Genomic DNA, 8,159 nt, shown 5'->3' on the forward strand with positions numbered 1-8,159 from the left:
TTAAAAACAATGAATTTATGAAATTCCTAGGCAAATGGATGTACCTGGAGGGCATCATCCTGAGTGAGGTAACCCAATCACAAAAGAACTCACACAATATGTACTCACTGATAAGTGGATATTAGCTCAGAAACTTAGAATACCCAAGATATGAGATACAATTTGCTAAACACATGAAACACAAGAAGAACGAAGACCAAAGTGTGGACACATTGTCCCTCTTAGAATTGGGAACAAAACACCCATGGAAGGAGTTACAGAGACAAAGTTTTGAGCTGAGATGAAAGAATAGACCGTCTAGAAACTGCCATATCCGGGGATCCATCCCATAATCAGTTTCCAAACGCTGACACCATTGCATACACTAGCAAGATTTTGCTGAAAGGACCCAGATATAGCTGCCTATTGTGAGACTATGCCGGGGCCTAACAAACACAGAAGTGGATGCTCACAGTCAGCTATTGGATGGATCACAGGGCCCCCAATGGAGGAGCTAGAGAAAGCAACCAAGGAGCTAAAGGGATCTGCAACCCTGTAGGTGGAACCACAATATGAACTAACCAGTACCCTCCGGAGCTCGTGTCTCTAGCTGCATATGTATCAGAAGATGGTCAAGTCGGCCATCAGTGGAAAGAGAGACCCATTGGTCGTGCAAACTTTATATGCCTCAGTACAGGGAAATGCCAGGGCCAAGAAGTGGGGATGGGTGGTTGGGGGAGTGGGTGTGGGAGGGTGTGGGAGACTTTTGGGATAGCATTGGAAATGTAAATGAAATAAATACCTAATTAAAAAAAAGAAATCTAAAGGGATGAATCCCCCTAAAATTTATAAATAAATAACATTGAACCAAAAATATTTAGTAAAAATAATCTTGAGACAGGCAGTGGTGGCACACATCTTTAATCCCAGCACTTGTGAGGCAGAGGCAGGCAGATTTCTGAGTTCGAGGCCAGCCTGGTCTACAAAGTGAGTTCCAGTACTCCAGGGCTACACAGAGAATCCCTGTCTTGAAAAACCAATATATATATATCCTTTTTACCTACCATATGAGAGCAGCCGAGAAGGTAGGACAATGATGCTGGCTCACTGACATTTTGAAGAACAGAATACAACTGATAATCAAGAGCTAACTCAAATTTAATTTTTTTTTGACAAAGCAACTAAAACAAAAGTAACTCTAATTTAAAATTAATTTCTTTTCTTTTTCTTTTTTTTGTTTTTGTTTTCGATTTTTGTATTTTTATATTGGGCATCTGAACTCAGGGCCCCATACTTAGATGGCAAACAACAATTAAATCATTTCCTAACCCCTACCTTGAAAGGATATTTTATTTATGTGTGTGTTGTGTGGTGTGTGTGTGTGTGTGTGTGTGTTTATATATGTATGTGTATGTATGTGTGTATATATTGAGACAGGGTCTCTCTCTACATAACCTTGGCTGTTTTGGAATTCACTATGTAAACCAGACTGGCTGTGACCTCACAAAGTTCTGCCTGCCTCTGTGTCCCCAGCACACTGGGTTAAAAGTATGTGCCACCACACCCCTTCTGGATAGGATATTTTAAAGGAAGAATGTTGCTACTCTTGCAGAAATCCAGAGGCCAGTCCCCAACAGCCATGTTAGGTGGCTCACAACTGCCTGGAACTCCAATTTCATGAGATCTGACCTCTTTTGGTCTCCATGGGCATTCACACACTTGCATGCCCACATATATACAGAGCCACACATGCAGAGATACACATACATATACATAGTAAAAAGTAAATAAATTTACACCTTCTGGTCTCCATGGACAAGCCCACACGTGCAGAGAGAGATACACTTGCATATACATAAATAAAAAGCAAATCTTTTAAAACAAAAACCAGAACATGAGTGATATGAAATTTGGTTTTGAATTTTCTCCCACATTCCATTCCCTTTCTATCCTCAGAGTCTGCACTGTTCCAGTTCACTGTTGAGAGCACCTGAACCTAAAAATAGTGTCCTGCTGACTTAAGAAGCTAGACTATAGCCCTGGCCCACTCCATCCTGCATTTGACACCAGACTACTCCTTCAGAAGTGAGAAAATTCATTTCTGTGGATAAACTCTGATGGCATAATTAAAACCTTCCCATCTACCACAGAGTGCACCGTTGCCTCTCCCCCCCCTCTTTTTTTCTTTTTATTAGATATTTTATTTATTTATATTTCAAATGTTATTCCTTTACCTAAGTTCCCCTCTGAAAACCCACCTATCCCCTCCTCCCTTCCCCTGCTCGTCAACCCACACACTCCTGCTTCCCGGTCCCAGCATTCCCCTATACTGGGGCATAGAACCTTCACAGGACCAAGGGCCTCTCTTCCCATTGATGGCCAACTAGTAGGACATCCTCTGCTACATATGCAGCTAGAGTCATGAGTCCCACCATGTGTTTTCTTTGGTTGGTGGTTTTAGGGAACTCTGGGGGTACTGGTTAGTTCATATTGTCGTTCCTCCTATGAGGCTGCAAACCCCTTCAGTTCCTTGGGTCCTTTCTCTAGCTCCTTCATTGGAGACCCTGTGCTCATTTAAACTTTTTAATGTTAAAATTTTCTTGATGTATAGCAACACAACTTACCTATCAAGTAATATCATAATAGAATTATTTGATATAGTTTTAAACAAAATTTAGACATCTCAAGTTTCAAGTGTAAAAACCCCTTCTTGGAACAATCTTTTAAAATGATTTTTAAATAGGTCAATGCAGTAAATGTGACTCATGTGAAATTCTTTTTTCAATAATGGGCAGTGGAATGGAAAGGAAAACGCAATTCTCAAAATCACTGGATAAAGAGTAACCACTTTGGTTCTTGTTCAGACTTGAAAATTGTTTCTACTATTTTAAGGCACAAAAAGTTGAATTCACATATCTAACACAGAAAATAAAATCTTAAGAAAAGAAATTACGGTAAAATGGAGTAAAAATTAGAAAAAATAGCCTCATATGCTCTTTTATAACTCATTCATCCTTTTGCCTATATTCTATCCTTCCTTACAACTTAATGTCTTTATGAAGTGGGCTGTACATCAAATGACAACAGGAGGTATCACTTCACTAACAAAAGAAGCCTTGAAATTTCTTTCTACATAATCATTGTCATCAATTTTAATATCTATGTAAATTGGTTTTAAATTACCAGATTGTTAATTGAAATAGCTTCTAAACTCATTGATTCAGAATTAAAATATGAATCTGAATGGTAAGGAAATATGATGAATAATAACAATAATGATAAAAATAAAGTAAAGCAAAAGGTTTCTATTTCTATGTTATCCAAAGAAAAGTGGGTTTCCTCTGTCTAATCTCTAAAGACAGGTTATGACATAGTATATGCTTGCAGCCTTGCTCTTTGTTGCCAATCTCCATCTGAAAATCTGGCATCCCAAATCTACTTTTCCAAAACTTTAATTCCTCTAATTTTTTTCCAGGATCCTGTGCTCTGGGATTCTAGTTCAGCTCAACCAATAGAAATACAAGAGTTCATTTGACATGACCAATGCATAATCTTTGTCGCTTTTCCAGTATTCCAACTTACATTAGGCAGACACCAAGATAATTTTAATCTCTGTGGGATGAGGTCATGATTTTGTCACATGATTTATCTCTCTTGTTTGAACAAATATGGAGGTCAACACGATCTCTAAAACTTCTGTGGATTCACGAAACTCTGTGCAGCTTTAAATTCTTCCATTATTTATGAAACTATTTTATTCTATTGAGCCACCTAGAACAGACCTTTAAAAAAAAAGAAACATTTTTTAATGCAGTAAACATAAGGAGTGATTATATGCAGATAATTTTATTGTAGTTCTCAAAAGTTGGATTGGAATCTTCAAGTTGGCTCACACACCACTGATGTTTCCGGAAGCAAACCATGAAGCCAGTGACAGCCAGCATGTTGTTGGGTCAGCATTACTCTCTGTGTCGCTTTTGGTTTTCTTATAGGAAACAAAAATTCATAGGGAAATTTGAATTTTCATATATTTTTGGATATTCCACAACATTGTGTTTAACTTTAACAAAAAGAATAATAAGCCTAATCTTTGACATTTTCTCATCAGTAAATTGAGGAATATTGTGGTCTAAGATAATTTAATAAATTTTGGTAGCAATAAGGTAAAAAATACAAAGGTAGATGAAATTTAAAAATAAGTATCCCAAATTTTCAAGTGTATTCATACATTTTTATGATTTGTATGTTTCCTCGACTATTTGAAACCATAGGATTTCTTGGGCAATGTTATGAGTACAAAGATATATTAAAAACAAGAAAATACAAACCTTTCTAATTCTAATCAGATGAGCAATGTTCACTAAATCATTTTTTCTTTGAGATTAATATATTGTTATATACTCTATAATAAGTACATCTAAGAAGCTAGATATGGTGGTACATTTTATAGTTGCAGAATTTAGGAGGCTAATCCAGGAAAACTGACCTGAGTTTAAGCTTATCCTGAGCCACAGAGTATAGTGGCTCTTTCCCCAGCCCCTAAAGCAATGCTAGAATTGAGAATGGGCTTTCCTGTAAACTTACTACATTTGACCTCAGTGTCCCTACTTTTTTGAAATAAATATTGGTGAAGATAAGTGTAGCCTCCTTGAAAATCATATGTTATCTGCCTGCAGTGAACTGAAGTGGTGATACACAATCAATGTTAAAAAACGAAGGTGTAATCCCTTTTCCAACAGGGCTGCCTTGTCTGGTCTCAATACTAGAGGAGGTGCCTATTCCTGCAGAGAATTGATAATCCAGGGTTGAGGGAATACCTAAAGGGTCCCATATCCTATCAGAGGAGAACGGGAGGGGAATGACAGGAGAAATTCCTCAGTGAGGGGGACATGAGTGGCAGAATTTGGGATGTAAATAAGTGCATAAATAAGAGACAAATGAATAAATAAGTAAATGAAGCTGTAACTTCAGGGGCGATTGTCATTCCAGGGGAGTAGAGTTCAATGAGGTAGCATTCAGCCCACATATCAGCACAAGAACAGATAGGCCAGGTTCAAAAGGTAATTCACAGGTAATTCACCCTTAGAGGTCTGAAGTAGTGGACAAATGATTGTGTTGTCTTAAATAATGAGAATCTACCTTCTAAAGTACTAAATAGATATAAAAATTATGCTATTTTAATCACTATGAAAGAAACTCAGTCAATGCCTCTGACTCTATTCCCACAGTCAGTCTAGAGAGATTCTCAAAGGAAAGACCAGTGCCACTTGAGAAAGATGTCCTATCACATCACCAAACTTTATGACAAAATAAGACTTTTTCAGTGAAGCTGCAGTGATTTTTCAGAATGTTTATGACTATGTGATTATTTTCCACTAGTTCTGTATTATCTTCTCTCCAAGAAAACACAAAAGTTCACTGTTAGGAAATACAGAGTGGTGTTTATTAAGCTCTAAATTAATAGATACTATTGTAAGCAAGCATAAATGAAGGGTAACTCTTCAAATACATCATACAGATGTGCTCTACGTCCCTAATGTTTTGGTTAATAGATACATTTAAAAGTTTGTCATGTTAACATCTCAACTTTGTCTTGTTGCTTTGAAAAGAAGGGACAATATGAGTTCAGCAAGACTGTTCCCACATTAACAAATAACCAAAGTAATACTGTATCATCAAGGAAGTGAAGAAATTAGTATACTACTCAATGTTAAAAATATGGGCTTGAAAAGATGTTAAGTTATTGAAAAATGACTACAATTTCTTGAACTTAATTAATAGACTGTAGATATTATATCAATATTTTTTGTGTGTTTAAAAGAATGGATGCACAGACTTGGTGTTTAATTATACCAGTGAGTACTAAGTAATAAGTATTCTGTGGGCTTAAAAATGATACACAAAGATCTCAAATTCCTATATAGTACCATAGAAATTCTACAATTTGGAGTCATCTACCAATTGTCATAATCAGCTGAACTGACCTCCGAAAACTCTCCCACAAAACTGTAAATGTAGCATATAAAATATGGGAGATATTATCACATCCACACACCATCAGTCCTAAGCATTCTATTATGTATTGTGTCTGTTTCATTATAGTTCCAGAATATATGAAATAATCTCTCTCTCCACCTCCCCACCCTCTCTCTCTCTCACACACACACACATAATATGTTAGAATACAACTGATGCTGGATTTTTGGATTTTTACCTACTCTGTTAAATAACAGAGCCGCTGACAGGACGATTGTACCCGAAACCTGTAAGAGAGTCTTATAGATTGTATACAACTTCATTAGCGTGTGGAATAAAACTCTTGATAATGACTGTTTTATTTTGTGAATTATAACTTTACTTTTTCTTGGCGAACAGGTCAGGGATTAAGAAAAGGTGTTGCTATGTGGTCCTAGTGGACCAGACCTGTGCCATCTGGGCCTCCAACCCTGTGCCCCTGTGCCCCTGTGCCCCTGTGCCCCTGTGCCCCTGTGCCCCTGTGCCCCTGTGCCCCTGTGCCCCTGTGCCCCTGTGCCCCTGTGCCCCTTTGCCCCTCTGACCCTCTGACCCTCTGGCTCTATGCCTCTGCCTGTGCTAGGGCTAAAGGCATGTGTTGATATGCCCAGAACATGAATATCAAAGGAGAATATGAACACAGTTCTCCACGACCATAAATTACTAGGTCAAATTTTCTACACTTAAGAGAAATGCAGGAGAAAGTCATTTGTAGTCCAGTGGATAAAACGCTCTCTGGAAAAACTTCCTTCCTGACCATGGTATCTCCTCTACTGGGTATTATGAGTATGCTTTAGCCAGCTAAAAGGATAATTATTTTGCTGAGTGGGGTCTAATTTACTATACCACAAGAAATTCATATTCAAAGAAGAAAGATGTGGGTTTTTTTTTAAAGAATGTTGTGTGTTTGTTAATTTTCTTTTGTTTTTGTAGAATAACATTGATCTAGTGGAGAAGACACATAAATTAAGACAGTTTGTGAAAAAGAGCAAGGTTACTTTCCAAAGTATGTTGGGAAATTCCTTCATCACAGCATCACGCACAATAAGAAGTCACTCAAGACCAGTTCTCAGAAGATGCCACCCTAATCGACTGATAAATATTCAAGTTCTGTTTACATTTACTGAAAATGTAATCTCATGGTAGGACAGATCTGAGACTGCTAAAAAACAAAAACAAAAACGACTGCTCACGTTTGCTCTTTTATCAAGCCTGTCTTACTACTTAGCTTAAAAGAAGAAACATATAACATCAATTCACACTAGTTTATGATCAGTGGATGCTAGTTAGCCAATGTTATCAAAAATGTAGAGGGTAAACCAGCTTTATTGACAGCTAGTTCTGAGATACATGTCTGTGGATGGGATTTGTGCTCCGGTTGAAATTCTACCAAAGATGACATTTGGCCCAATACCTTTCTCAGTAACCCAGAAAGCATTGGCGGCCTTATAATCTGCCACTTGCTCAGTTTGCTAATAATAGAATATCCAGAAAGATATGCTAAAAGGTTATACTTTGGTTCAACACAAAATTTAATCTACTACTGTTATTATTTTGCTTATTGTTAAAATGATCTATAATTGTACTCTCCAGTGACTATAATTACAGCATATTTATTTACAATATTCACAGTTTTAAATGAATTTGCACATTTAAATAACACATTTTTAAAAGCTGAAATGTTACCAGATTTACAATTTAATAAGCATTGCTTAAATTAATATTCACTTACACATTATTATTTAAATATACTTTATTCATTAACATATTACTGAGTTAATTTCTTAATCCAGTACATATCATTTAAAGGACCATGACAAATTTTCATAAATGTTGTCATCAGTTCCAGTGATATTCTTGATGCAGCCAATGGTGAGCGAACTAGGAAACAATGGAAAATAATGCAGAGCCAAGTTTAGACATCATTTGCATACAGAATCAACTAGCGGCTTAGAAAGACAATTTGATTACATTGCAATTCTCACACTATGGAAAAATGAGTAATTAGCTCTTACTCAAAATAAAAATGGTTTCTACACATGGATTTTTTCCTTTCTTATCCACAATAGATCTGCCAGTGATACTATCATGCTATGATTATGAAAATTTTTCCCATAATCACTACTACAGGCCGGGCAGTGGTGGAGCACACCTTTAATCCCAGCACT

General features: G+C 36.8%; 1 non-coding gene across 1 annotated transcript; it reads right to left on the bottom strand.

The window, feature by feature from the left end:
• Positions 1 to 6,615: 6,615 nt before the first annotated feature.
• On the bottom strand, positions 6,616 to 6,775 carry LOC115032265. Its single transcript, XR_003837909.1, has one exon. It is a non-coding gene; the product is annotated as a U1 spliceosomal RNA (small nuclear RNA).
• Between the last annotated feature and the right edge of the window lie 1,384 nt (positions 6,776 to 8,159).

The sequence above is a fragment of the Mus caroli genome, chromosome 10 (genome assembly GCF_900094665.2).
Source record: "Mus caroli chromosome 10, CAROLI_EIJ_v1.1, whole genome shotgun sequence".
Classification (NCBI taxonomy): domain Eukaryota; kingdom Metazoa; phylum Chordata; class Mammalia; order Rodentia; family Muridae; genus Mus; species Mus caroli.